We start from the raw sequence: 26,890 nt of genomic DNA, 5'->3' as shown, positions 1-26,890 counted from the left end.
GATGGAGAGGGCATGAGCCATTTGGGTACATCAGAGTGCACGGACTTTGGCTCTGTGGAGTCAATCAAGGTCAGGCCCAATTTGGGAGCTGTTCCTGATTTAAAAAAACAAAAAACAAAAAACAAAAACAAAACAGGAACCATAAAATCATTGCACCAACAAAGTACCAGTCAAGGACAATAAACATGTGCAGAAACAAATCGAGGCACTAAGGGAGGTAACAGATGGCTGAGGAAGATGCAGAACAGAGGTTTGGAAGCACATTGCAAGTGCAAAGAAGCTCCTCCTCAGTCGTGAGTAACCGGAAGTCACTGACAGTGTGAAGATCCCATTATATTGTGCTTTAAAGGCAAGATGCACTTAGAACTTAAAAATACAGTTAATGCCAACTGTAAAGCTCATCTGCCAATCACAGCCAAAGACATTGAGAATTTTTGGTAATTGATAACAAATCTTCTTTTCATTCAGTACTCTTAGTTGGAAACTACAGAATTTACTCTAGTAAGATGGAAAAGCAAGTTTTTTATTAAAGGAAATTAGAGAATTAACATAATCATCCAAGAGGGGCAAAAAACCAAGCTCGGCACTACTCAGTCTGGAATAATAGAGCCAGGAGCTATACCCAACCATGTGATGAGACTGTTCTAGTAAAAACACCATCACAACTACTTGGCATTGACAAAACTGAATATCGGAAGTTCTACCACAGGAGTTCCCACTATAGCACAGTGGGTTAAGGATCAGCATTGCTGCAGCTATGGCATAAGTTGCAGCTGCAGCTCAGATTTGATCCCTGATCTGGGAACTTCCATATGCTGCAGTTGCAGCCAAAAAACGAAGAAGAAGAAGAAGCTCCGCCACAGCTCCCAAAGAACCTGACATCACACATCACACCACCCTGCTTGCCCAAAGGTTAATCTGCCTATTTTTGGCCATGATGTCATGCTGTCCCTTCCCACATCCAGTTCTCATTTGAGTGATCTAATTGGTATAATGCGCCCTCTCACCACCAACTGGAAATTTAGTATTTGGATATCTACTGTATTTGGATATCTGCTTTGGGAGGGTAGGACACACCACATCAAACTATCAAAGTATTGAATGGAATTTCACAAAATGTCAGACATTCAAGCTTAACAGATGGCTATTTAATTCCTGACACAGGAAATGACCATTCTCGTGAAAGGTGTTCATAAAGGGGCACCAACTGGACAGAAGGTAAACTATTATGTAAGCAAGGAGAGAAGTTGAAATAAACTAGATTAGCATTCCTGGACTTTGGTGTGCCCGGAACTCACCTGGATGATTTATTAAAATACAAACTGCTCAGTCTTAGCCCAGAGTTTTTGATTCCAACCTGCTCTGGGACAGAAGATTCTACAGTTTTAACAAACTCGCAGGTAACCTTGATAATGATAATCCCAGGTCCACCCCCTGAGAACCACTAGACTATGAGACCATAAGCATTCCATTCAGTAACAGCTGGATAAAATTTTCACAAATTCAAACTTGATGCTGAGCTGAAAATGAGTCAAAAATCACAATATAAATTATTGATGTTTTTATTTTTTAAATAAATATACTTAAAGTTAACTGTACTTTTTAAAGATAGTTTTTTTTCCAGAGAAGTTTTAGGCTCACAGTCAAATTGAGAAGAAAAGACAGAAATTTTTTATGTACCCACTGCCCCCAGCATACATAGAGCCTCCCTCATGATATATCTTTACCAGAGTGATGCATTTGTTACAGTCAATAAAATTACATCAGTACATCACTATTACTCAGTTTACCATAAAGTTCACTCTTGATGTTTTAGGTTCTAAGGACTTGGACAAATGTGTAATGGCATGTATCCATCCTTACAGTGCCATACAGGGTAGTTTCACTGCCTTAAAATCTGTGCTCCATCAACTTATCCTCCTTCTAACTCCATTCCAATAATCAATGGTCTTCTACTGTCTCCATAGTTTTGCCTTTTCCAGAATGTCACATAGGAATCATACCAGTTTAACCTTTGAGGATTGGTTTCTTTCACTTGGTAATATGCATTTAACTTTCCTCCATGTGTTTTCATTACTTGATAGTTCATTTCCTTTTAGTGTTGAGTGATATTCCACTATCTGAATCTGCCACGGTTTATTTTTCCATTAACCTACTGAAAGATATCTTGGTTGCTTCTCAGTTTTGGCAGTTGTGAATAAAGCTGCTATTAAGATCCATGTGCAAGTTTTTTTTTTGAGGACAAAAGTTTTCAGTTCCTTTGAGTAAATAACAAGGATCATGATTGCTGGAGCATACAGTAAGAGTGTGTTTAATTTTGTAAGGAACCACCAAACTGTCATCCAAAGTAGTTGTATGTACCATTTGGCATTCTTACCAGCAGCAAATGAGATTTCCTATTGCTCCATATCCCAGTAGTCAGTGTGGTCATCGTTCCAGATTTTGTCCATTGTAATACATACGTAGAGGTATCTGATCGTCATTTTAATTTGCATTTTCTGGAGAACATATTATATGGAGCCTATATTATTTTTTAAATAAACCTATTATTATCTATGTAAATTCTGGGGTTAGAGGATTACTTCAAAGAATGCTAAAGACATGTATCTGAACTACATATGTCCAAACTAACAGAAGCTCTCAGAATTCACAAGCATAACAAAGCAGGCCAGCTGTGTATTCCTACTGAGTACATTGCATGTCACAGTATGAAACGTTGAAATAATTTGTTATTTAGTGTAGGTTTTAGGAACTCATAAGAGAAGAAATTGGAGCCAGCCATGACTAAATGTTAATTTTAAAGATCTTATGAATTTTGGAAACCATGTTATTGAGGGAGCAGGAATATTTAAAGACAGTGTACCAGATGGAAATGAATATGCTCTATTTTCATTTGTATATTTTGTAAATAAAAGCTGATATATCTGAGGTTCCCTCATGAAAATGAAACATTTCTGTTGACACACAATTTGCCTAATAGACACAGAAATCTGTATCTATGGACTAAAATGAGGATGATATGACAGAAAATATCCTCAGTAGTTAACTATTATTTTTTATTATTTTTCTTTCCTCTGGCTTATGCAGTTCAGAAAGAAAAAAACAAAACAAAGCATTATGGTGAGAATGGTGCCCATGTTTTGGTTAATATTGTCACATATTATTGTAATTATCCTTTCTATGGTCCTAAGCAGTAATAAAGCTTCAGAATCACATATGACTATATGCCAGTGAATATATTTCTTTTTTTTTCCATAGGCATTATTTTTCTGCCTTTAATTTCTGAGTCGAGTGCAGTTGTTTCAAAGCCAAGAAATCCCTCATTTTAAAAAAAATTGCTCAGTAAATTTTGAAGTTTCAAAGCTATTTTGTTCACAAGTTTGAGAGAAAAATGCTGTTTTTCAAAAGCACACAATTCTTGATCAAATATAGTTCTAACTGGATACATGTGTGTTTTCAATTAAGTACATAGGCATAATAAATTATGCATTCATATTACCTATAATGCTGAATTTCTGCACCTTGAGATAATGGTTAGCCCCTGGTGATAATTACACAACAGATGGTTCTTTCTGAAGCAGAACAACACATATCATGCAATTTAACCATGAAGAAAATGAAGAGAGGGGTTATAAAAATAAATGGAGATAGCATCTGATTAAATGGCATAGCAATATGTTGAGTCAGATACAAGCAAACATTTATTTTTTTTTCCCCATAAATTTGGCTGATTTTCTTAGCGCCACCTTAGGTAAGGATTTAAACAAACCTATCCTGACTGTATCTATCGTCGTATGCAGTCTGTCCTTGCGAATATCAAATCTTTTTTTAATCTACTTTTTCCACGGTGTTTAAAATATGACATTAGCTATTTTAAGTTCCTGAAGCATGAACAATACTTTTTTGATGGAGGGGACTCAAAAGATATATGTTTTGATCATCCAGAAAATTCTCTTTTAACTGCTTTATCCAGATATAATCCATTTATCATAAAATTCACTTTTTAAATGTCCAATTCATTGGTTTTTACTGGATTTATGTTTACAGTGTTTGCAACTGTATCTACTATCTATCATTTCGGCACTGCAAACCATGTACCCATTCATAGCCACACCTCTTGCCCATGTCCATCCAACACTCCCCTCTCCCAGCTTGAGACAAGCAGTCATACACTTTCCATCCCTACACATCCACCTATTTTTTGATACAATGATGGAATGATCCATTCTGAGCTCTTTTTGACTACCATCTTTCACTTAGCATAATATTTTCAAGGATCATCCATGTTATAGCATGTCAATGCCTCATTTATTTTTATGGCTGAATGAATACTCCATTGTATGGATAAACTAGAATTTGTCCATCTGTTCCTTAGCTGATGGACAGCTTTGGCTATTATGAGTAGTGCTACTGTGAAGAGTAATGGACAAGCTTTTGTGTGGACATAGGTTTTCAGTGATCTTGGGTATATAGCCAGAAGTAGAATTGCTGGATCTCATGGTAAATGCAATTTAAAAGTTTGAAAATGTGCCAAATTTATTTTCAAAAGCTTCCATACCATTTTATATTCTCAACAGCAAGGCATGAGGACCCCAGTTTCTCCATATCTTCACCAATACTTGTTATTGACTGTTTTTTCAAATTTTAGTGAAATTAAAATTACTTCACATTTAGTTAGTGTGAAGTGGTATCTCCTTGTGGTTTTAATTTGCATTTCTTTAATAGCTAATGATATTGAATCACAACTTGGTTTCATAGAACTTAATATCATCCATTAGAAGTTTATGATTCTAAAATTCTAAAATCAAGCCCACTTTTAGCACCTACCTTCATTTTATTCAACAAAAGTCTTGCTATTTAGTAATCATGAGCACATTAAAAGTATATAGTGAAAAATAAATAAATAAATGAATATAAATAAAAATTAAAAAAAGGAGTTCCCGTCTTGGCGCAGTGGTTAACGAATCTGACTAGGACCATGAGGCTGTGGGTTCGATCCCTGGCCTTGCTCAGTGGGTTAAGGATCCGGCATTGCCATAAACTGTGGTGTAGGTCACAGATGCTGCTCGGATCCCACGTTGCTGCGGCTCTGGCATAGGCCGGCATCTACAGCTCTGATTAGACCCCTAGCCTGGGAACCTCCATATGCCATAGGTGGAGCACTAAAAAGACAAAAAGACCAAAAAAAAAAGTGGCCCTAAAAAGGCAAAAAGCCAAAAATATAAAAAATAAATTTAAAAAAAAGTATGCGGTTGATGATCACAGCCCTCCCAAGCCTGATGCATTTGACAGTTTTACTGGGATGTCTTTTTTGAAAGGGAACATTGTATTGAATGAACATCATATGCAAATAGTTTATTCTTTTTTTCCTTTTTCAGTGATTTTTTTTTTTTTTTTTTTTTTTTTTTTGCAGATGACAGTAGGCAGCCTCAAAAACAATCACTAGCATTGATTTTTTTAATATTCTTAGAAACACCTTCATTACCGGTACTCTTATATACTTCTCTGAATGCATTACAGAAAGGGCACAACTCCACTGACTTACATGATGCTGCTCTTAGTGTAATAAGCAAGCAGTGTTTGTAGAAACAACTGTGTTACTTGTGTCCTTAAACACTTCCCTACATGAGCATAAGAACTGGCTTATTGCAATACTCCCTCCAAATTATGCTTCTGGAAGTATATTAGGAAAAAATAAAAGTAATTTAGGAAAAATAAGTTTGTCTTTAATTTTCTCAACAATCTACCCTAAGATTTAGAGAAGCTGTTATTTTTTTCCTCAAATGTAGAACTCTCTGAAACATTTAAACATATTTTATAGTATGCATTTAAATATAACCATTAAAAATTTCAGCAAAGTACACAGCAGCAAGTCTTGCAAGTCTTCTCCTCCCTGAATTCTAAGTACAACCATAACAGTGTGTCTGGGAAACCCACTACTTTTTTTTTTTTTAATGGACCAAATGATCATTTCACGTTTGAATTTGTAGTTAATTAGACATGCATTCAGTTGTTCCTGTGGTGGCTAAGCTCAAGAGAGATAGGGAAATAACTGCTTTAAATGTGCTAGTGGATATTTCATTTAACTCAATAATAGGTTTATAATCCATTAATTGTATAATTCAATCAAGTCTTACAAGATGCTCAGAGATTATAAAGAGGTGTTAACACTGTGTTTATTTTTTATTTTTATTTTTTGGTTCTCAATTATTTTACCTTAAATGAAAGATTATGCCAGAAATTTCATTTTTCATTTTTTTTAAATTTTGCATGCTTTTGGATTCCACCAGAACCAGCTATACTAATAAATTATTGGCTAAATAAAGAAATCCCTGGAGCTGAGCCTCTTGGGGTGATTTTCCAAGTGGAAGTACACTAATTCATGCCTTCATACATTAACAGACTGAGTAACGTCTATGCTCCCTGGCATTTCTCCTCCCACTGTATTCTCCAGACCACGTATTTCCCATTGTGGGGTTATCTCTGTCAATGAGCAACATTTCTCCTCTTGCTATTTTTTATTTTTTTGTCTTTTTGTCTTTTCTAGGGCTAATCCTGTGGCATATGGAGGTTCCCAGGCTTGGAGTCAAATCAGAGCTGTAGCCGCCGGCCTACATCACAGCCATCGCAACTCGGGATCCAAGCCGCCTCTGTGACCTACACCACAGCTCACGGCAATGCCAGATCCTTAACCCACTGAGCGAGGCCAGGGATCGAACCCGCAACCTCATGGTTCCTAGTCGGATTCGTTAACCACTGAGCCACAACGGGAACTCCTTCCTCTTGTTATTTATTTATTTGGCCACACCTGCCGCATGTGGAAGTTCCCAGGCCAGAGAACCAACCCGTGCCACAGTAGCAACCCCAGCCTCTGCAGTGACAGTGTCAGATCCTTAAATCACTATGCCACAAGGGAACTCCAATCCTTTTGTTGTTTTTAACTAGAATTATTTGATTCTTCACACTTAAATTTCAAATGATAGTTCTGAGTAGAAATGTAAGGTACCTTTATACATAGAACAGTTTCAATTATACATTGAGCTATTCAGTCTTTCAAAAAATATTTACTAATAATCAAGTATGTCTGAGGCACTAGAGACAAAATTCCAAAATATAATAGCAATAGTTTTTGCAGTTATGGAGCTTACAGCCTAATATTTGTATAATTAATTAATTAATTACACCATAGATTAAGTGCAGTTATAAATAGTGCAATGAATGAGATGGATGGCACTTTGGGGCTATTTATCCTACTCTGGGGTGACCCAGAACTAGAGCAGTGAAATCTCTGAGGGCAATAATTGAGCAAAATTCTCAAGGAAGAAGAGGAATTAACCAGAAAAAGAAGGAAAATAATTTTAAAAAGAGGAAGTGGAGACCAGAAGGTCAAGGGCTTGGAAAAGCCTTGTGTGTTTAGATCAGAGAGAGAGAGGACATATTTGAACATCATGCATTCTAGGAACAGCTCCTTGAGGGCCTGGTAAAACATGTTCAATATTTGGATCTTCAAGAGCAAAGAAAGTGATTAGGTAGGGAGGTACTTGATAAGACTTGAATTTTCAGAAGCTCAGCCTCACAGATCTAGAATGAATGTATGTTTTCCACCATCTATTGGTAAAATAATGGTTACTTGACCAGCATAGTGGCAGTTTACTTTGATGTGTGCAGATTAATTCTAGGAATAGTCAGGGAGTAAATTTTACAGGACTTGGTATTAGAGTAGGTATCAGAAGTAACAAAGCAAGGGATGTGAGAGAGAACTCCCCAGTTCCCCCTTGATGGATGCTATTAATTATGCTTGGGCATGAGGAGGATGGCCAGAGCAATGCTAATACTAAATTAGTTCTCCCTATGTGCTTCTTCGGGAAATGAGTGCCCATCCACTAGTGATTATTTATATCTAATTTTATTAGAGTTGTACCTTTGCAAGCATTCAGATTAGAGTCATATAATCATGTGCTGCATAATGTCTTAGTTTGTCATAGTTGGAAGCAAGAGGTTGGAATTCTAGCTTTGGAATCTGTTATATATATACTGGGGTGTGTGTGTGTATAGTAATTTTTACAGGTTATGCAACCAATAAGTGGTCTAAGTGGGATTTAAATATATTGTATTCTTCTACTTAATGGCAAACAGGGCATGGACATTTTTCTGTGTACCTTTCTATAGTTTGGAAACTAACTTTTTGTAGCTTTTTAGTGTGGCTAAGTGATATTTTTATCTGTATCAGTATCTTTTGCTAGGAATTTTCTCTCTCTTTCCAGAGCTGTCTGCCAGGGTCTTTGGTAGGTGTTCATGTCCTAATCCTTGTAACCTGTGACTATGTTACCTTATGTGATGAAAGGGACTTTGCAGATGTGATTAAATTAAAGATCTTGGGATTATTTTAGTTTATGAGATATACTCAGTATAATCGTAAGTCTCCTTATGAGAGCAAAAAGTCAGTCAGCAGTTGAAGATGTGACTTGATAACAGAAGTAGAAGTTTGGAGTGACGCAAGAAAGGGGTCACATGCTATGGAATGCATGTGGCCTCTAGAAGCTAAGAGATACATGAACAGATTTCTCCTCTTAGATCTCAAGGAAGAACTAGCCTTGCTGACTAGCCTCATAAATTTGGTTTTATGGGAGTTCTTGTGGCTCAGTGGTAATGAACCCGGCTACCATCCATGAGGATGCAGGTTCCATCACTAGCCTCACATAGTGGGTGGGGGATCCAGCATTGCTGTGAGTGAGCTGTGGTGTAGTTTGCAAATGTGGCTCTGATCCCACATTGCTGTGGCTGGGGTGTAGGCCGGCACTATAGCTCTGATTAGACCCCTAGCCTGGAAACTTCCATATGCCACAGGTGTGGCCCTTTAAAAAAGAAAAAAAAAAAAATTTAGCCCCATAAGACATTTAAGATTTCTGACCTGCACACCTTTAAAAGAACACATTTGCACAGTTTTAAGCCACTACATTGGTGGTAATTTTTTGTTTTTACAGCAACCGCAGGAAACTAAGATAGGCTTTTTTACATCTCGAACTTGTTAGTTCATGAACCTGACCAGGTAAAACTAAATTTAGCACCCGCTCCTTTCTGGCTACCATAACTTCGCCAACCCTCCTGGTGATAATCTTTAGTATTACCAGTGCACTATTCTCTTAGGTTATGTTCATGTTTTCTTTTTCACCTATATTTCTAGTAACAAAGTCCTAAGATTTCTTTGTTATTGTTGTTATTATTTTTCACCTCAAATTTTCTACTCCAAAATTTTGGAAACAGATAACACAAATAAATACATTTGCTAAAATGCCCTTATTTTTTTACTTCTGATTCGTATATAAGTCCAATATCAACTTGTTTCACAAATTTCACAACTGGACTCTTCTATTGTAATCGTATTGGGCTTTTTATTGCTCCCCTTATCCATCTTATTTGTTTCCTTTCCACTTTTTATTTCATGCTCATTTTCCCCTACTTCCTCATCAGCCAAATTTGCCATTATGTCATAGTTAGAGGGCAAATAATAAATAATTTCTTGAAAAAATAAATGAATGAAATTTCTTCACTACAAAGTTGAAGAGTCATTTCTCCCAAGATGTTTCCTCTGATTCAGAATATTAACCATCTTACAAAATAATCATTAGCATTGTTGTATATATTTTGCTATCTAGTCTTTAGCTTCTTTATATATTTCAGCTGCTTGAGGAAGTTTTTCTTTTCTCTCCAACTTAGCTGTTATCCCAGAGAAGGGACATACAGAACATATATTCATATGCTTTTCCTTAAATATTTTCATATAGTATGTGACACGCACTACAAAGCAATGAACAAGAAGATACCATTCTTCTCCTTATGGAATTCAAAATGTTTATTTTTCTTTTGTTCTATAACTTGAGAATATAGGTAGTGGTGAAGTAGTTCTCTGAGTTGCCTTAACAAATGACCACAATGGGGTAGCTTAAACCAATAGTATGAGGGAGGCTGGTGTCAAGGCGTCAGCAGGATTGGTTCCTTCTGGGAGGACTGAAGGAGAGTTGGTCCCATGCCTGTCTTAGGGTAGTTCCTAATCCAGTATAATTTCCATTTAGCTTGAATCCATCTACAAAGACCTTATTTTCAAATAAGATCACAGTCACAGGTATCAGAGATTAGACTTGCATTTATCTGCCAACCCATAATATGTGCGTACAGACTCTGGGAAATAAGGTGTATGTATGCACTAAATTTAGCCCAATGGGAACCAGGGTAGTGGGCCTGCAAGGGCTGCATTGGCATAAACTTCTCTGAAGCCTTGATTCCATGACGTTCTTCAGCTTCACTGATTTCTCCCGCACAAGGCCAGAGTCAGTGAAGACCAGATATTGCCGGAAACAACAACAGCCACTGGCTTGCCTAAATGAAATAGTTACAGAGACCAACAGTGAATGGAGACATAGGAGCCCTGGAATATGGTCTGACAAAATTAGAGGAAAAAGTCTTTGTTCCCAGTATCCAACAGCTCATGGCCACTTTTATGCGTTCTCTTGATTCTCAAGTTACTAATTTTAAATAAAACATATTTTTTAGAATCATGTCTTCTGTACTTCTACTTCATTCTTCTTTTCAACTCCTCTAATGAACATTAACCCCAGCTATTATTGTCTGTCATGTGGTGAGGCCACTAACTGGTCTCTCATCTTTAGTTTCTTCTCAGTACATCTTTCACACTCTGGTCATGGTGATGTTTATATTTCTACATTTTCAAAATGCATTTATAGTGCGTGGCCATCATTTCTGTGTGATTTTGAAAGCATCACATCTTAATTATAAAGAATCATATAATACAAATAAGGATAAGTTAAATTGGTATATGTCTCTCCATTTTTTTTCTATAAACATTATTTACATATAATGTATACATTATACATGTATATATAATATTATAGATAAATGTATATACATATATAGGTAAATTTATATACATATACACACTTTCATGTGTACAAATAGAGATATATATGTGTTTTCTCCATATGTCTATTTTAAATAGGTTTGTATTTTAAACATGGATGCTGAAATTTTTGTGAACTCATTTTCAACTTCACAGTAAATCACAAATATTTATTCTATACAATTCAATCTTCTATAACACTATTTAAATGCCTGCCTAGTATTCCATTATTTGAACATACCATAATTTAACACTTCACCATTTTAAAAGTATTTGGGTTGCTCCTATTTTTTATTATTAAAAAAGTTACAGTGAGATAACTTAGAACTAAATCTTTACATACCTCTGTAATTTTTTAAGACACATTCTTAGAAAAGAAATTACTGGCTGAAAGAGTTTGTGCAGTTTTCATGCCATTTGTATGAACTCCTAATTTACATTCCAGAAATAGTGATTTATTTTTCAACAGCATGGAATTCATTATTTTTCTAAACATTACAGTGTATTGTGGAAAACAGAAACAATGTTCATGGTATACTCTGCATTTTTTTTTTTGATAACCAATACCTTTTAGTTGGATTTTTATTTTAGTACGTGTCTGTTCATATGATAGACTAAACATGATAAAACAAAAATCACATTGTGTGTTTCCGTTCTCTTTGCTGCAGTAGAAAGTCTGAACTCCTTGTTATTCTCTTCAAAACTATACACATTTTGAACCCAACAAACCTCTTCATTTGTGTCTTTCCCCATATTCCACTCTCCCGAGCTGCTAGTCACACCCCAAGCGTACAAGGGTTTCCTTCTTTTCCTCTGTTGCTCCCACTGCCTGGACTCTTGCCCCATCTTCAGGTCCAGTGTCTCCTCCTTGTTCTAACCAAGCTTTACTAACTCAAGGTAAGCCCTCTCTTAGCCTTCAGTCTTCTCCTCTTGAAATCGACTGCTATTCACCTTATAAAAGTCTACTCCTTTATTCTGGATAACTTCCAGGTAATCTAAAATATGTTTCCATAAAACTCTTTTAATTTAAATAAATTTTTCTGGAGCAATCATGTTTTATCCAGATTCCCTCTCAGAGTAAGATGTCTCATAGAAACAAAAGTCTGGGACATGTGGACAATGCTTAGAAGAATGTTTTTTCACAGCATTATTCATAGAAGCAAAAATTATAAATGGTAAGCATTCATTAATAAATCTGTTGACAAACATGGCCCATTGAGACAATGGAAGATCAATCTTTCATTACGAACAATGCATTAGAACTGTACCAGCTGACCTGGGAATGAGGGCATCCCATAATGCACTAAGTGAGAAAAACAAGAGGTAGGAAAGTGTACATACAGTGTAGTCCTCTAGTTACAAAACAATAGAAAGTAACTGTTAGAAAGTAACCCACCTGGTGCAATAGGATTGGCAGTGTCTCTGGAGCTCTGGGACACAGGGTCAATCCCCAGCCCGGCATAGTGGGTTAAGTAAGGATCCGGCTGTGCTGCAGCTGCCACCTAAGTCACAACTGCGGCACAGATGTGATCCCTGACCAAAGAACTCCATAAGCTGCAGGGCAGCAAAAAAAGAAAAAAAAAAAGTAACCATAGCCACAAGTCGATACATTTGTTTACGTGTTTGCATGCATTTTGGAAAGATGAGGAAGGCCATAAAGAATAGGTTTTCTTTTAAATTTATTAGAAGTTTGGAGAGAAGTAGGATAGTAGGATAGAGAGGCAGCTGGTAGTGGAACAGATGAAAAGCAAGATTTGACTTTAGGCTTTTTTGTGATTCCCATAACATCTAGCATGCAGAAAAATGGATAGAGTGTACATGGCCTAGTACTTAGGTTGACTGTAGAGTGGAACTTTCTATCCACAATATTGTAAAAGGAGACATAGCAAACATGCACTAGGGGAGTTCCTGTCGTGGTGCAGCGGAAATGAATCTGACTAGGAACCATGACGTTGTGGGTTCGATACCTGGCCTTGCTCAGTGGGTTAAGGATCCAATGTTGCCATGAGCTGTGGTATAGGTCGCAGACTCATCTCGGATCTGATGTCGCTGTGGCTGTGGCGTAGGCCAACGTCTACAGCTCTGATTGGACCCCTAGCCTGGAAACCTCCATATGCCATAGGTGGAGCACTAAAAAGACAAAAAGACCAAAAAAAAAAAAAAAAAAAATGCTCTAGGAAATTACTGGATAGTGACAAGGACAAAAGTAAACTAATTTGATTTTAGAACATAAAATTGTATAAAATGTATTCTTATATCTTGGTTATTTCAAATGAGCACATATCACAAAATTCTTTCCTAAAGAAGAGTAGATATCACAGTACTCAGCCAAATGATCTACTTGTGGAAAAGAAATCCCTCAAAGCCAATTAACTTTGCTCAGCTCTGTGGTGGAAAATTTTATCCCAAGGCAGGTATAGTCCTGACTAGCTTACCACCATTACGCTCTGGGGAGGATTTGTGAGAGCAAAGTTCTCCAAAACCAATCCTTCACCATGAGAGAAATTAAAAAAGAAAAAAAAAGAGGAAAGAGAGAAAGAAAAAGGAAAATCAAAGTAACCACCATGATAAACATAAGAGCAAATGAGTTCCTAAGTTGCATCAGCCAGGGTCATGAAGGAAAAAACTGTGTATTATCTAACTTAATCTTCCAGCCAGTAAAAGTGTAAATTACTACCATTTTCTCATGTATTTTGTAGATAAAAAACAGCCATTCAGATTAATTAACCTGCCATATTTCACATAGTCAGTAAGGACTAGAACAACATTCCCAGGCTGTTGACTCTAAAATCTCTGAATTTGACTGCTATGCTGTATTGCTTTTCCTACAGCCGTTACAACTGTTTTCTAAGGTCTTCTTGTGATTTTCAAAACTAGCTTACTTGACTTTTGAAGTGTATGCCTTTGAATTTTCCTAAAGCTCCCACAGTGAGTGTGTGCTCAGGTGCACATACACATAAACATACCATATATTCCATACCCTCTTCTCACACCCAGCAATAACTAGTCTCAGCATCTCAAAGAACATTATGGGATATGTTCTTTAAGCCTCTTTTTCCTTTAATCAGTAAGTAGTTGGAGTCAACTGGCCTTCCTTGTAGCTGCTTTTCTGGCCTGGGAAGCCAGGCTCTGGACATCCAGAAGAATTGGAGACAGATGGTGATGGACCCTGTGCTTAGGAAAAGTCCAGAGAGTCAGTGCTTCCAAGGGATCCAGTTCCCAGGAGAGCCCTGGGTGGCCAAAGTCTGCATGAGAGCACGTGGTATTGAGGGCAGGGCACCAATGTGTGGGAGGAAAGAGGTGGGGGGTAAACAAAGGCTGGACAAAAATTCCATATTTTCCCCAAAGGTTTATTCTCGCTTTTACCCCCAGTGAATGTTACCCACTGTTAAGCAACTGAATCGAAAGAATAAAAACATGAGAAAACCAAACTAATAAAACTGGATAGTATCTTTGTCCAGTATCCTCTTGACAAAAGTTGGAGGTTTAGAATGTCCACATGAAGAAAAAAGGAACTCAGGTGGCTTTCCCCATACCATTCCATCCAATCTTAAGGAAATGTATACAAAACAATGTCAATTCTCCCAATGTTAGGGAGCCACATGACAGAAACTTTGCAAGTAGGCTTCTGATTCCTTGCTCAAAAGCAATCATGAGTTTCAGAAATCTAAGATAACTCTTGTATCAGGTTTCTCAGTGGCATGATAACACATCTTTTTTTTTAATCTCTCAGGAACATCTCACTTCTTTTGACAGAATATGTTGCTTCTAAAAAACCTTTTTTTGAACAGAAGTTTATTTGCCCATTAGTCATCATTTTGACTATTTTTTCTTTTAGCCACACTTCTCTTCACTTGTAAGATATTATTTGTTCTGCATCCAAAGTATCTCTCATTCATCTACTAACTACACTCCCTTCTTTCTTCCAGATGCCGTGGAAGCTATGGCAGCCTCCTACCTGCTTACTTTACCTCTCATCTTTCCCTATTCTGAGTATCTTCGTTCAGAGCAAACTGCCAGATCAAATTTCTAAAGAACGGCACTTATGATACTTCCCTTGTTCACAAATATTTAATGTTTCCCTACTGCTTATAGAATGATGCTCACTAATGTATATGTCATTCTTCCCTGCTCTGAACCCAACAGCCTATTTAAATATTTTCTGATTATTTTCCACAGAAAGGACAGATGCTAGTCACACTGAACTCTGTGCCATTTTGAATTGAAAATGAAATTTTTCTGTGTGCTTTTCCTCCTGCTATTCTTTTTGTCTGGAATATCTTTTTTTACCCTTCAAACAGGGATGCAACTCTTCTGTCTCCCTACCTCAAATTCCACCTTTAATATGAACTTTATATTTCATAACTGAAAACTATAAAATTCTCCTTTGAATTCCCATGTGCCTTAATCTGGGACTCATTAAGAGAATATAGGTCCAGTCACTAAAATAATCAGTTTCTCTTTCTCTATTTATTATTCAGAAATGTATTATGCACTCTCACATTCATTAATTATATCCCCAGAGCTTGAAGATAATATAGTTTATATATTTGCTTCACTTACACGATTCTTTGGAATCCTCAGCAAAAGTTCTTGTGCACATAATCAGTCAGTATTTGGTGAGAAACTGAATGAATCAAGCAAGTGCACTCACCTTGTAACTACACTGGTCACAGTATATCAAACAATGTAATTAAATGCAAAGAAAACCAATCTGTACAAGCTTTTGTACAACAGGCACAACACAGAAGCCCACTGTTCTGTAATCATCCTGATGATTCACCCTGGAAGAATAATCACCTCAAGCCAGGACCTAAGAGTTTTTGCCTCTGCCCTTTGCTGTGGCTCCATGGAAGAGATGCAGGACCATGTTCCCAGGTTGCCTGAATTCCCTTCCGCCAGATAGCAGCCCTGCGCTTGCTGCTGTCAGGACTAAATGTCTGATGTGCCTGTGTCTTGCCCACTGTTTCACTATGGCTTAGTCGATTTTGGCTTAGGCATACACTATGGATATTTACCCATATTGCTGCCTGAGTTTAGTATCCGCAAGCCTGTTTTTTAGTTTTTGTATTCATTGCTGTTTGTTTTTGAAGGGAAGATAAGCGATTTCTCTTGAGCATGGCAAGTATTAACACGTTCAGAGAGGACGTCTTTCCCTTGTGGAGAGCTAGAAAACGGGGAGACTTTGTTTGCAAGGAAGTTCCCAGGCCAGGGATCAAACCCACATCACAGCAGCAAACTGAGCCCCTGCAGTGATGGTGCCAGACCCTTAACCTGATGAGCAACAAGAGAACTCCCTGGATTTTGTATTGCATATTTGCACTGTCCAAACCTCAAGTCACAAGGAGGGGAGGAGATACAAATAAAGGGAGATGGGGATTTGGAAGATTAATATGTGGGGTAGGAAGTTGTAGATCATAGATTAAAGACGCGTCCTAACAAGAGATTCCTTTTTCCTAAATAAGTACTTTAGATTCTTTTTTTAATCAATGATGAAACTTATTGGTCCTGATATTATGTTTTCTTTCTCCTTCCCGTGTGTCATGAGAGATTGAACAAAATTCTGAAATTTCTGGAAATATCGCAGAGTATTGATTGATTGCTTTTCTTCAAGGTTGATTTTTCTTTTTTTCCACTTTTTAGGGCAGCACCTGTGGCATATGGAAGTTCCAAGCTAGGGGTCAAATTGGAGCTTATAGCTGCTGGCCTACACCACAGCCACAGCAGTGCCAGATCCAAGCTGGGTCTGATCTTTAATCCACTGAACAAGGCTGAGGATCAAAGCTGTATCCTCATGGATACCAGTCGGGTTCATTACCATTGAGCCACAACAGGAACTCCTCAAGGTCTAATTTAATCCTGGTCCAGGGACCAGTGGAGCTTTGCATCTGGATGGTAAAGACAGATCACATAAAGCCTTCTTCCAACTTCCATCTTTCCCATCCTCCCTCTCTCTCTCCCCTCCCCCTATCAATTAAAATTTGTGTTCTGTTCATATATACCTAGTCCTTTGCTGGTCATGTGAACCATGTAATGAAAAAGACCTTTCATTTCAAGAAATTACTGCCTGGAAGGGAAAAATAAGGGTTAACTTAATTTTACCAGGTAATTACTTGGTAAGTATAAGCTACAATTAGGCTGTTGACAATTCAGATGAAGGTGTTGTCTGAGAGACAATCCCTGAGGGCTCGAACTTATTTACCAAGCGAGAACAGTGGGAGAATGTAGGAATCCACAGTTTCTTTTCAGCTGATGTTTCATTAGGATCATTCATTAAGATCATATATATGTATTCTGAATGTATATATAGTATTTAAAATAATATGCATATAATATATAATTATTTGGAATACATGTTCATTTGGAACCACGTACTTCTATCTGCACATGTAGTTTCATATGTATGTATGTAATATTTATAATGTATGTGTATACAAATTATATTCAAGCTAAGTAGAAGATCTAGCTAAATAATACCATCAGATAAGGGGTAGATTTGCAATCAGTACTCTCATGGTCAACTGTATTTTAAAGTGTCATGTCTTTGCATATATTATAACAAATCAGCTGTAGTGATAGTGTTTTCTAATTTAAAAAGGTGAGTTTCCATTGATAATAGCAATTTGCTTTCTCCATTTCAAACTACAGAGGATCCTGAGTAAAACTGCACAATTAAAAAGTTATATTAGAATCCAGTATCTTGATTTCCAAAAATGATCAGATGCTCACATAGGTAGTGAGTTAAAAGTTTTATGCTATAATAAATGATTTTTGGTTTTGGTTTTTGGGTTTGCTTTTTTTTTTTTTTTTTTTTTTTTGCTTTTTAGGGCCCCAACCTGGCATGTGGATGTTCCCAGGCTAGGGGTCCAATCGGAGCTGCAGCTGCCGGCCTAAGCCACAACCACAGCAATGCCAAATGGAGCTGTGTCTGTGACTTACACCATAGCTCACGCACTGCCAGATCCTTGAACCACTGAGCAAGGCCAGGGATAGAACCTGCAACCTCATGTTTCCTAGTCGGATTCAGTTCCACTGCGCCATGATGGGAATTTCTATAATGAATATTTTTGAATAGTCTCTGATTTTTGTTAGTTTCTATGAGTTTTTTTTTAAGGAGATTGATTACATATATAATAACTTTCAAGTTCATCTTTCTATGCAAAATTGAATGTATTTTCCTCTTCTTATGCCAATTCAATTTTCTTTCTCTTTTTTGTTCTTAGTGAAAAATACTCCCAGAATCCACATACTACATCAGAAAGACTTGGAACTCTCCTGCCAGCATGGTTTGTAACCTTCTCACTGTTGGCATTGTTTAGAGTGCATGAAGTGGTCTTTCTCCATTTGTCACTCTCAGGAATGTCACAAACTGGGATGTACATGAAGTAAAATGACCTTCTTAATTAGAGGAAGACTACTATTTAATCCAGGGTAAACCGTTGCACTTTCTATATTGAATTTTATTTTGTTTTACCTAATTCTTATTTATATTGAATTCATAAAGTTATGAGCTTCTACAGTGGCTGATATTTTATCATCTTATCATATTAATGTGTTTCTCTTATATTTTGCTTAAGCTTCTTATTATTCTTATAAAGTAGCAAGTATACCAGATTTCCTAATTCAGTTTGCTTCAATTCCAAATTCTTTTCTAGCACTTGAAAACATAAGCCAGGAGACTCTAAACCTAACATATGTAACCAAATGATTCTCTGATTTGCCAAAATGAATACATCATCATGCTGAAATTTGGCTGCTTTGGCCAAGAGCTCTATTCTTTTTACATAACATAATTCCCTTTTATGGTTTCATATTCACTCTTCCATTTTATCTTAAATCATCCAAAGCAGTGTTTTTTCTAATTGTCAGAAAAAAATAATTTAATTATTCCTCTAATCGAGCTTATTATTTTGCTATAAACCTGACATTGCTTTCTAAATAGGAGCTTGCTTGTTTAGCTTAATTATATTTTGTGTGTTATAAGACAGGTGGTCCCATGATTAGTGATACAGAAAAAATCTCTGTCAAATAGATAAATTATTTAATGTGTTCTCTTAGTTTATTTTTAGTGGGATCTTGGCAAAATCTCATTTCATGGAACGAACATATGATATTTATTTATCTCTCATCCTATAAAGTTCATTAAAATTTTGAATGCAAAAATTTATTGCATTTGCATTCAGTCTAAATCATAATAAATGTTGCATTACTATTAAACATTTATTTTTCAAACTCACATCATTTCACAATAAATTTTGAATTTGAACAAAAGTTTTTCTTGGTATAACGATTTTTTGGGAGATTATTACATTAAAAATATCATGAAAGCCAAAATAGTGATCTTTTGAACATAGACCCTTTTTATATGCAATGATGAATGCATGTGTGGCTTTAAAGACAGTTAAATTTGAAACATGCTTCTCACATGTTAATCTCTTATTAGCTTTCTTCAATACATTTTTACTTTAATCACTTTATAATAGTACTGAAATTTTGCAAATATGCACAGAAAAATGAAGATTTGAGTGACTAAAGTTTTGAAATTCACAATTTTTTTTTTTTTGATTCTTAAGTGTAGTTAATGACACTAAAGATGTGTTACTTTGCTTCTCAGGGTGTTTAAAAATATATTCATTTTGGAAGTTTCCATCATGGCTCAGCGGATAACAAACCAGATTAGTATCCATGACACGGTTTCGATCCCTAGCCTTTCTCAGTGGGTTAAGGATCCAGTGTTGTTGTGAGCTGTGGTGTAGGTTGCAGATGCAGCTTGGATCCCAAGTTGCTGTGGCTGTGGCTGTAGGAATAGGCCAGCAGCTGTAGCTCTGATTGGACCCCTAGCTTGGGAACTTCCATATACTGCGAGTGCGTCCCTTAAAAGCAAAGAAAGTAAAAATGTATTCATTTTGTAGATAAGAATATAGATAAAAGGCATACATGCATGCATACATACATGTGCATCTATTTATGAACAGTATATGTCATAACCTGATTTGATTATATTTTCTAAGCCAGATGTTCAAATAACTTAATTCTTTACTAAAGACAAAGGCAAACTCTTTATTTAGGACTGAGTGTTGTAAAACCTAAAATGATAAGTGCTGCCTTGAGATCTTTGAGCCTCACAGAGCCAGAAAGGCCTAGCCATGGATTTCTCACTCTGACCAGGTAAGCCCCCCTCCCAACAGGAAAGGCTTCTTATCAACCAGTTCTCCAGCAGCTGGATCCACTGTACCCCACCTTGTTCTCAGCCAAGTGAATTTTGCTTCCTACGTGCCCACAGAATTATTAGGTACACCAGTTTAACAGTCCTGAAGACAAAACTGCACCCTCTTGTGACCACAAAGCCTGACTCCTGCAGCCCTGCCCATTCATTCTCTCGTAAGTGCTGTCCCCATGTGGCCCTGCATGGCAGGTAGTGTCCTCCTTGCCTGGGCTGGGACTATATGTGTTTAATAAGCCATCACCATCCCTTCTGTCCAGTGTAGCCTCTGCTATGTTCAGCTACCTGGGATAATTTGAGTAGCAGATCACTCCTCTACCAATGGGGTAACTAGAAGGTGATGAAAATGGACTGAGAGTTGGGCTTCTACATACTTTTTTGATGATATGGGTCTCAATGGACAGCCACTGTGGCTTCACAAGGAAGTGAGACAAATGCTCACAGATAATCTTAAGATATTTCCCCTATTTGGCACTACTATGGGACTGTACCAATTCACCTCCCGTCCCAGTGCAAACTGGATGTCCAAGTCCTGAATTGCTAAACTCTGAAACATAAACACAAACATTTTTCATCTGGAAAAATGTAATGTAGGTTGACATTAATTATCTAGTACAGCTGTAAAAATCATCTCATTGAAGTACTCACTGACTGTTTAAATCGAGGCCAATCAAATATTCTGAACACCCTCTCCTGACATCTAGATGCACTTGCCAGCCCTGCATGATTGGGCGTGATTGTTTTATGTATGGGGTTTCTACGTATGATGGTTAAATATTGGAGGATGTACAAAACAATGATTAAATCATTTTAGAATAATTGATTAGGATTATTTTCCTATTTTCCTCCATAGTTGTTTATAGTATAAGTGTTGGGGAAAATAAATAGAAGAAAATCCCCTGCCAGGTCAGTGTGTCTTCTCCACAAAAGTAGAAAATAATTAAATAGCTTTATTATCGCATAACCATGAATCAGACTGTGACACACCTGACAAGAAATCCAATAAAGGGATTGCAGAGACAGAAGGAAATTTCATCCTTTTTTTGTTGCCAGACAGTGACAAGCCATTCCCTACATGTTCCTGCCGTAAACTGTATCATCACCAAATATGATGACAGCACTGTTCAGTCCACAGAGTTCATCCTAGGTTCATCTGGCAATTGGGTGGCCACTTGTGTTGCTTAACTGCCTTTTCCTAAAGGAAAAATAGAATCTCCTATCTCAATGGAAGGCTCCTTGTTCCAACTTGGAGCAAGGTGCCTAGGTTTCCTCCCATGAAAACAGGAAGAATGGGTCTTTGTTTTCCTTGATGTTCACATTGTAAAGAGATGGTTCTGAGGCTCTTTAATAGAAAAACATCCCTGGACTATAGAAGAGGCAAGAGGCTTACTTAGCTTTTTAAAGAGGTTTATATACATCTCCAAGGGACAGAGAAATAATTTACAATTACAAATTTTCTAAAGAAAATTCTCTAAGCAAATAGATGGCTGGAAAGTCTCCTTCCTCTTTTGGCACCAGAAAGGATTCCATTTTTTAAAAAATTTTAAAAATTTGATTTACCTGTATATAGAGAAAACAAAACAAAACAAAACCTCTATATCATTGTGTAGAAAAACTCTAGTTTTCTACTGTATATTCATTATATAGGGCAACACAATTAGGAGGCCACATATTCCAGAAAGAGCAATACAATGATACGACCTCTCTTTATCATGTTTTGAGTACAATAAAGGGGAATACTTTATCTTTTTTACAGCAGATGGCAGAGGGGAGCCCACAAAGTGGCATCCAATCAGGACAGATGAAAACTTCCCATCTGGGAATTGTTATCTGCTTTCCCAAGACATTATTTCTACAAATCCTTAACTTGGTAAGAGCCTTACAATGTAGTTTCAGTTTAACCATAAATATCACTAGATAATATACTGATCCCATGCAATTTACTGTATGACCGCAATCTTGCCATTGGTTTAGTAAGGTTAGCCCAGCCTAGATAAGACTCAGCAGAAAACTAATGCTGAAATCCAGATAGCTTGAAATCACTTCGTTTTTCCTAGTTTCATGTCACTCGTTCATCTCAAATTGGCTCATGGGATTAGTGCTGCATCGGCAGCCAGGGCCCCAGGATCATGGAGACCCCACCAGATTGTAGCTTCACTTCTGGAATATGTGGCCTCCTAACCTGGGGCAGAAGAGTAGCTGAAGGATCATGTGCCTGCTCTTAAACTATCCTGCTTAGAAGTGGACATTCACTTCTGAATGGTCTGTTGGCTGGTACTTGCCCTGTGGCCCTATCTGGCTCCTGGCTGGGCAAGGTCGTGGCTCAGCCTGGATGTTGGTTTCTGTCCAGCCGCCTCTCAGTTCCCTTGCTCTTCAGAAAAGAGACACCTGGACTTATCTAGCCTGGGCCCTCCTTCCCTATGGCAGCCTGTGTTCAGTGACTGCTTGATGGAGGTGAGGGAAAAAATCTCTGTCCCATGCCAACACCTCTGAAGAGCCATCATGGCTCCAGAGTTACTCAGGATGGCCAATGCCCCACTCACCCCTGCACCACAGGACCTGAGCATTTCCTGACACATTTCTGCAAGCAAATCTCTGATGCAGGGTCTGATCCCAGGGAGCTTGACCTGCGGGCCACCTCCTATAGTACAAACATCAGGGTGTTTGTTAAAAATGCAAATGATTGGTCTTTGTTCCAGGCATATTGAATTTAGAATATCTAGGATGGAGGCTCAGAATCTGCATTATTGAAAACCACCCCAGAAAATGATTTTCCTCATTACACTGACACTAACCATGACAGTTGTAATTACTTTGATTATGCACAAAATTGAAGAGTTGAAGTGCTGATGGTGAGGGGGAGGCATTCAGAGAATTAAAAAACCTTATACAGGCTCTTCTGTCAAAATCGTTCATGTTAAAAGAGAAAAGTGTCTACAAGTGAACTCCGTAAGGAATAAACAAACCACTTGCCGAAACAAGGATTTTAGATATACACACCATGAAATAATTGGACTGTTATCAATTATATTAGCCAAATTAACATGTTTTAGAATAATTTTATTTCTCATATACCTGATGCCTGAAATGTCCCACCTTAGCCCCTCCTTTTCCTCAACGAGCTGTGGGAGTTGTGAACCTGAATGGCTAAATTGCTGCTGCTGAGCTGAGAAGTCAAATCAGTTTTTGAAGCCATTATTCTTCCCGGAGACTGACATTTTTGAAGTGGATACGTAACTAAAGTCTTTCTTTCACATTAGAGATAAACTAGTTTTTCCACCCTCCCTTTCTTTGTTGTTCAGATCTAACTAGAAACTCCCCAAATCTCCACTCATAAAGAATTAACCCATCAAGCACGGGCTTGCAGAGAAGCACGTGGTAGCAGGAAGCAAAACAAAACCAAAAAAATGTGTGCCCCAAATATATTTATCAAAACATCCTCATGTATTTTAAATTCAGTAGAAAAGGATTATATATAAGCCCTACAGTGAACAGTTAGGACTCTACATAAAGACCTGCATTGTCCAATCTGTTCACACTCAATTATTGACACTCTTAACCCTGCTCTGATGGGTTCAGAAACCACGGGCAGATTGGAAATATTCCTATAACACTATAACACACGATCAAATGGCAGTTTCCATTGCACCAGAGTGCCAATTATAAAACAAATAACCTATGTATATAATGATTTTATTTATTGTTCATTTTTAAATTTTTTATTAAAGTATAGTTGATTTATAATGTTCTTTCAATTTCTGCTATATACACATTCTTTTTTTCTACACTTTCATCATATTCTAACCCAAGAGGCTGTATACAGTTCCCTGTGCTATACAGTAGGACCCCATTACCCATCCTTTCTCAATGTAATACTTAGCATCTACCAACCCCAAACTCCCTGTCCACCCCTTTCTCTCCTCCCTCCCCCCTGGCAAACAAAAGTTTTCTCTCCATGTTCATGATCTGTTTCTGTTTTGTAGATAGGATCAATTGTGTCATATTTTAGATTCCACATATAAGTGATATCATATGGTATTTGTCTTTCTGACATACAAATTATTGTTAATTTTTGCATTAATTTTGACTTTAAAAATATTACGTTAAGAGTTCCCACTGTGACACAGTGGGTTAAGCAGCTTAGGTTGCCAGAAGGCATGGGTTTGACCTGCTGGCACAGTGGGCTAAAAGTGCCAGTGTTGTTGTAGTTTGGTGTAGGTCACAGCTGGGGCTCAGATTCAATCCCTGGCCCGGGAACTTCCATATGCCTCGGGTGTGGCCGTAAATATATATATATATATATACACACACACACACACACATATATATATATTATGTTAAATCATTATTTTCTGGATTACTGTGTTTTCTGGAGTCCCCTAAAATTTTCTGTCTGAGATGGATTTCTCACTAACCTCATCCTAGTCTTACCCCTACTTCCAGGGGTCCTTACTTTCATATGCAGGGGCTCACAGCATAACCCCTGATTTCTGCTATTTATCTTATTTAAAAGCTACAGGGGGGAGCTCCCATCATGGCTCAGTGGTCAACAAATCTGACTAGCATCCATGAGGATGCAGGTTTGATGCCTGGCCTTGCTCAGTGGGTTAAGGATCCAGCCATTTCTGCGAGCTGTGGTCGCAGACGTGGCTTGGATCCTGCATTGCTATGGCTGTGACATAGGTCAGTGGCTACAGCTACAATTTGTCTCCTAGCCTGGGAACCTCCATATGCCATGAGTATGGACCTAAAAAGCACCCCCCCCAAAAAAAAAAAGCCACAGGGATGTAGTAAAAAGAGCACTAAATTCACAGTGATCAAGCTTAGGTAATGGTTCCAACTCTGGAACTCTGAACTTAGAAAACCACAGACTAATTTATCTTTAGTTTTCTTTATTTTTTAATTTGTAAAATGAGAATAATTATAACTTCTTTCTTAACCTTGCAGTATTCTTGGAAATTTAGATGAGTTAAGGTGTATGAAAACACTCTGAAAAAATACAGATTTTTTAAGCAAATAAATAATGACTCTGAATCCATGCTTGTTGCTAGTTTTGTGGCACAGTGTTTGAAATATGTTTAATGAATGTGTGAATGGAGAGAGAGCATACCAGCTTGATGGCCCAGCCGTTGCTAACTGAAATGTCTTTCTCCTCATCTCTCCCTCTTCTAAAGCCATATGTTCCTAATTCTCATGTCTTTGGACAGATAAAAACTAGAATCTGGGTTGTAGTGTTAGAGCTACTTTTCTGAGAGTGTGCACCCCTAACCAGCACACGTGTATCATCTGGAAGCTTCTTAGAAATTCACATTCTCAGACAACATCCAGTAAATCAGGAGCTTTAGCCAGCAGTGTGTTAACAATCTCTCTTGTGATTCAGACACAGGTTGATATTGAGGACATGGGACAAGGGGACAGGAAGGTTGGAGAGAAATGTCAGTTTGCCAAGCTATTTCTCCAGTGCTGGACCTTTGATTGTGTTGTGATGAATTCTCATGAAATTCTTCCTTTGCCTTTGCCATTTCATCTTTCATTTCCAGGCCACATCTTGTTTCCTTTATTTTTTTTCAGCTTTATTGAGATATAATTGACAAATAAAATTGTAAACTATTTAAAGTATATAATGTAATGATTTGATATGTGTACACATTATGAAAATATTCCCTCCTATTTTTTTTTATTATTTTGTTTAATGGTCTCTTCTTTCCCCCTATAAAAACAGATGTTACAGAAAAATCACCTATAGCTGTTGAGTAAAAGTCCTGTCTTCCTGGCTCCTGTCTAGGAAAAGGAATCTTCAGTGGGAAGGCCTAAATGGATTACCACGAAGTCTTTTTTTTGCACCAGCAATTTGAGCCGTGCAATTCGTAGAGTACTTTTTAAAAGTACAGGCAATATACAGATACAAGTTAACCAGCTTTGATTCATGAACACTTACTCTAATTTTGTTTAATGTGTTTGTTCTATAAGTATTTAAATTCTGTGACAAGATTAGCTGGTTAAACATTAAAGACTGAACCCAGGCTATTATCTTTGCTTTCTCCTCAAAATCCACTGAAACAAAAGTGATTAATGGAGATAATCTTATGGGACAAGGGAAGTGAAAAAGTTGACAATTTGGATGTTAAAGTATCAATTATAGCTCTTTCTTTACCAACTGCAATTCAGAATCACTGATAGATAGTCATAGGATGGGGATCAGCTTTGCAAGTCCAAAAAAAAAAAAAAAAAAAAAAAAAAAGCCATGCTGGAAGAGAGGGGCTTCAGAGAGCAACTGAAAGAGCTTGCTCAGTCTCCCTGAATCTAAGAGGCCTCCAGCCTGGAGGCTGGTGCAGAGGGCAGTTCCAACTCTGGGACACTTACCTGGCCACCTCAGAGCTGAGTACACTGTCTCTGCAGCCCAGGAGGAGGGGCTGAGCCAAGCACTCTCATCAGATAAATCTCAGCCTCTTCTGAGGCAAGAAGTGAGGTCACCCACAGGAGAACAAAGTTGTGATTCTAACGGGTAGTGCTGAGGTGGTATCTCAGCTTGAAGACCCCGAAACGAGGGGGAACGATCCCACTGAGAAAACATGTTCCTCAGTGGTGCCTGGTATTAGCCTTAAACCATTGGGTTTAACTACTGATTCAGCATCTTTCAGAGGATGACTTTGTCTCTCATGAAAGGAAATTGGTGGTGGGTCAAAACAGTCCTGCTTCTGTCTTTCCTGAGGCAGATCCATCAAAACCAATCTTCCTAAACTAATGGGTTG

The 26,890-nt window shown here is 37.5% G+C and overlaps 1 long non-coding RNA gene across 1 annotated transcript in view; it reads left to right on the top strand.

The window, feature by feature from the left end:
* Positions 1-26,890, top strand: part of LOC110261617 — a 75,780-nt gene that overhangs the window by 30,551 nt on the left and 18,339 nt on the right. Inside the window, exon 2 of the long non-coding RNA XR_002345981.1 lies at positions 18,139-18,201. This is a non-coding gene — a long non-coding RNA (uncharacterized LOC110261617). The remainder of the gene's footprint in view (positions 1-18,138; positions 18,202-26,890) is intronic.

Source organism: Sus scrofa, chromosome 1 (assembly GCF_000003025.6).
Source record: "Sus scrofa isolate TJ Tabasco breed Duroc chromosome 1, Sscrofa11.1, whole genome shotgun sequence".
NCBI classification, from domain to species: domain Eukaryota; kingdom Metazoa; phylum Chordata; class Mammalia; order Artiodactyla; family Suidae; genus Sus; species Sus scrofa.
Note: the sequence above shows the minus strand (reverse complement) of the source record. Positions and strands in the feature narration are given on the sequence as shown.